General features: G+C 40.9%; 1 protein-coding gene across 1 annotated transcript in view; it reads right to left on the bottom strand.

Annotated features, from left to right (window-relative positions):
• Positions 1-2,316: 2,316 nt before the first annotated feature.
• ZCCHC13 (zinc finger CCHC-type containing 13) overlaps positions 2,317-4,853 on the bottom strand; it is a 14,713-nt gene continuing 12,176 nt past the window's right edge. Inside the window, exon 3 of the mRNA XM_040467207.1 lies at positions 2,317-2,328. The gene's annotated coding sequence lies outside the window, so the exon portion shown is untranslated. The remainder of the gene's footprint in view (positions 2,329-4,853) is intronic.

Genomic DNA, 4,853 nt, shown 5'->3' with positions numbered 1-4,853 from the left:
GAAGTCAGACGCTTAACCAACTGAGGCACCCAGGCGCCCCAGCAGTCATTAGATCTTCTTGATGGATAGACCCCTTAATTATGATATAATGACCTTCTTCATCTCGTTAGAGTCTTTGTTTTAAAATCTAGTTTGTCTATTATAAGTATGGCCATGCTGGCTTTCTTTTGGTGTCCATTAGCATGAAAGATGGTTCTCCATCCCCTCCCTATCAATCTTCAGGTCTCTACATCTAAAATTAGTCTCTTGTGGGTGGAGAGGCGGTGCATGCTACACGGACTGGTGGGAGGGAGCCGGGGCAGAGGGGCATCCCGCCAGCAAAGCAGAGCCCCTGAGTCTGGCTTGGAAAAGAGGAGGGGCCAGACAAAGTGTGTTCAGACAGCAACCGGGACTTAACATCTGGAAGGTTATCAGCTAACAGCTCTGCTCCAAGAGCAGGAAGGCTGGAGGACAACGGGAGGGACAGTTGTTGAGTCCCGGATGACAGAGAACAGCTTGGTGGGGAACAAAGGCACTCGCCAGCAACATCTCCTTCGCCCATCCTCCAGCCAAAGTCTGAAAGGGAACCAGTTCCTGTCAGGGAACTTGCTTGAACCACGGAAACACTGTTTCTGCGGATCCATCCATTCAGCAGTGGGTCTGACTCCCTCCTGGTGCTGCAGGGGCCCTCCTGAAGTGGATCACCAATGGAGAAGTGAACTGAGCCTGCCCCTCTGGCCCCTGTGCACCTTGCCGATCCACCCCGCTATTATGCCAGGTACCCAGCACCACAAACCTGAGAGTGTGCAGGTAGCCCAAACAGGCCACGCCACCCCACAGTGAATCCCACCACTAGGAGAGGGTAAGAGAAAGCACACACCAGTCTGACTGTGGCCCCAGCCGTGGGCTGGGGAAAGACATCAGGTGTGACTGTGGCCCTGCCCAAAACGCAACTTATTCAAGACAGCACAGGGGAAGTACCCGCAGTTCCGCACCACTCCAGGGACTATCCAAAATGATGAACCGGAAGAATTCCCCTCAAAAGAATCTCCAGGAAATAACGACAGCTAACTAACTGATCAAAAACGATTTCAATAATATAACAGAAAGTGAATCTAGAATAATAGTCATAAAATTAATCGCTGGGCTTGAAAACAGTATAAAGAACATCAGAGAATCTATTGCTATAGAGTTCAAGGAACTAAAGAACAGCCAGGAGGAGCTAAAAAAAATGCTATAAATGAGCTGCAAAAAAAAAAAATGGAAACAGCCACAGCTCAGATTGAAGAGGCAGAGGAGAGAATAGGTGAACTGGAAGATAAAATTATGGAAAAAGAGGAAGCTGAGAAAAAGAGAGATAAAAAAAATCCAGGAGTATGAGGGGAAAATGAGAGAACTAAGTGATGCACTAAAGAGAAATAATTTATGCAAAATTGGTATTCCAGAGGAGGAAGAGAGAGGAAAAGGTGCTGAAGGGGTACTTGAAGAAATAATAGCTGAGAACTTCCCGGATCTGGGGAAGGAAAAAGGCACTGAAATCCAAGAGGCACAGAGAACTCCCTTCAGACGGAACTTGAATCGATCTGCACAACATATCATAGTGAAACTGGCAAACTACAAGGATAAAGAGAAAATTCTGAAAGCAGCTAGGGATAAACATGCTCTAACATATAAAGGGAGACCAATAAGACTCGTGACGGATCTCTCTACTGAAACTTGGCAGGCAAGAAAGGAATAGTAGGAAACCTTCAACGTGATGAATAGAAAAAATATGCAGCTGAGAATCCTTTATCCAGCAAGTCTGTCATTTAGAATAGAAGGAGAGATAAAAGTCTTCCCAAACAAACAAAAACTCAAGGAATTCATCACCACTAAACCAGCCCTACAAGAGATGCTAAGGGGGATCCTGTGAGAGAAAGTACCAGACATCGCTACAAGCATGAAACCTACGGACATCACAATGACTCTAAACCCATATCTTCCAATAATAACTCTGAAGGTAAATGGACTAAATGCGCCAACCAAAAGACATAGGGTATCAGAATGGATAAAAAAAAAAAAAAACAGGACCCATCTATTTGCTGTCTACAAGAGACTCATTTTAGACCTGCGGACACATTCAGATTGAAAGTGAGGGGATGGAGAACTATTTATCATGCTACTGGAAGTGAAAAGAAAGCTGGAGTAGCCATACTTATATCAGACAAACTAGACTTTAAATTAAAGGCTAGAACAAGAGATGAAGAGGGGCATTATATAATAATTACAGGGTCTATCCATCAGGAAGAGCTAACAATTATAAATGTATATGCACCAAATACGGAAGCCCCCAAATGTATAAAACAATTACTCACAAACATAAGCAACCTTATTGATAAGAATGTGGTAATTGCAGGGGACTTTAACACCCCACTTACAGAAATGGATAGATCATCTAGACACACGGTCAATAAAGAAACAAGGGCCCTGAATGAGACATTGGATTAGATGGACTTGACAGATATATTTAGAACTCTGCATCTCAAAGCAACAGAATATACTTTCTTCTCGAGTGCACATGGAACATTCTTCAAGATAGATCACATATTGGGTCACAAAACAGCCCTTCATAAGTATACAAGAATTGAAATCATACCATGCATACTTCCAGACCGCAATGCTATGAAGCTTGAAATCAACCACAGGAAAAAGTCTGGAAAACCTCCAAAAGCATGGAGGTTAAAGAACTCCCTACTAAATAATGTATGGGTCAACCAGGCAACTAGAGAAGAAATTAAAAAATATATGGAAACAAACAAAAATGAAAATACAACAATCCAAATGCTTTGGGATGCAGCGAAGGCAGTCCTGTGAGGAAAATACTTTGCAATCCAGGCCTATCTCAAGAAACAAGAAAAATCCCAAATACAAAATCTAACAGCACACCTAAAGGAAATGGAAGCAGAACAGCAAAGACACCCCAAACCCAGCAGAAGAAGAGAAACAATAAAGATTAGAGCAGAAATAAACAATATAGAATCTAAAAAATCTGTACAGCAGATCAATGAAACCAAGAGTTGGTTTTTTAAAAAATAAACAAATTGATAAAACTCTAGCCAGGCTTCTCAAAAAGAAAAGAGAGGTGACCCAAATAGATAAAATCATGAATGAAAATGGACTTATTACAACCAATCCCTCAGAGATACAAGGAATTATCAGGGAATACTATGAAAAATTATATGCCAACAAACTGGACAACCTGGAAGAAATGGACAAATTCCTAAACACCCATACACTTCCAAAACTCAATCAGGAGGAAATAGAAAGCTTGAACAGACCCATAACCAGCGAAGAAATTGAATCAGTCATCAAAAATCTCCCAACAAATAAGAGTCCAGGACCAGATGGCTTCCCAGGGAAGTTCTACCAGACGTTTAAAGCAGAGATAATACCTATCCTTCTCAAGCTATTCCAAAAAACAGAAAGGGAAGGAAAACTTCCAGACTCACTCTATGAAGCCAGCATTCCTTTGATTCCTAAACCAGACAGAGACCCAGTGAAAAAAGAGAACTACAGGCCAATATCCCTGATGAATATGGATGCAAAAATTCGCAATAAGATACTAGCAAATCGAATTCAACGGCATATAAAAAGAATTATTCACCATGATCAAGTGGGATTCATTCCTGGGATGCAGGGCTGGTTCAACATTCGCAAATCAATCAACGTGATACATCACATTAATAAAAGAAAAGGTAAGAACCATATGATCCTGTCAATCAGGATGCAGAAAAAGCATTTGACAAAATTCAGCATCCTTTCTTAATAAAAACTCTCGAGTAAGTCAGGATAGAAGGAACATACTTAAAGATCATAAAAGCCATTTATGAAAAGCCCACAGCTAACATCATCCTCAGTGGGGAAAAACTGACAGCTTTTTCCCTGAGATCAGGAACATGACAGGGATGTCCACTCTCACCGCTGTGGTTTCACATAGGGTTGGAAGTTCTAGCATCAGCAATCAGACAACAAAAGGAAATCAAAGGCATCAAAATTGGCAAAGATGAAGTTAAGCTGTCACTTTTTGCAGATGACATGATATTATAGGTGGAAAATCCGTTAGACTCCACCAAAAGTCTGCTAGAACTGATACATGAATTTAGCAAAGTTGCGGGATACAAAATCAATGTACAGAAATCAGTTGCATTCTTATACACTAATAATGAAGCAACAGAAAGATAAATAAATAAACTGATCCATGGGGGAGGGGAAGGAAAAAAAAAAGAGGTTAGAGTGGGAGAGAGACAAAGCATAAGAGACTGTTGAGAACTGAGAACAAACTAAGGGTTGATGGGGGGTGGGAGGGAGGAGAGGGTGGGTGATGGGTATTGAGGAGGGCACCTTTTGGGATGAGCACTGGGTGTTGTATGGAAACCAATTTGACAATAAATTTCATATATAAATAAAAAATAAACTAAAATAAAATAAATAAAAATAAAAATAAAAAAATAAACTGATCCCATTCACAATTGCCCCCAGAAGCATAAAATACCTAGGAATAAATCTAACCAAAGATGTAAAGGATCTGTATGCTGAAACCTAGAGAAAGCTTATGAAGGAAATGGAAGCAGATATAAAGAAATGGAAAAACATTCCGTGCTCATGGGTTGGAAGAATAAATATTGTCAAAATGTCAATACTACCCAAAGCTATCTACACATTCAATGCAATCCCAAGCAAAATTGCACCAGCATTCTTCTCGAAGCTAGAACAAGCAGTCCTAAAATTATATGGAACCACAAAAGGCCCGAATAGCCAAAGTAATTTTGAAGAAGACCAAAGCAGGAAGCATCACAATCCCAGACTTTAGCCTCTACTCCAAAGCTGTCATCATC

The sequence above is a fragment of the Herpailurus yagouaroundi genome, unplaced genomic scaffold, assembly GCF_014898765.1.
Source record: "Herpailurus yagouaroundi ecotype Mexico unplaced genomic scaffold, PumYag 67375, whole genome shotgun sequence".
In the NCBI taxonomy this organism is placed as follows: Eukaryota; Metazoa; Chordata; class Mammalia; order Carnivora; family Felidae; genus Herpailurus; species Herpailurus yagouaroundi.
The sequence above is the reverse complement of the archived record's forward strand: the minus strand, read 5'-3'. Positions and strand labels throughout refer to the sequence as shown.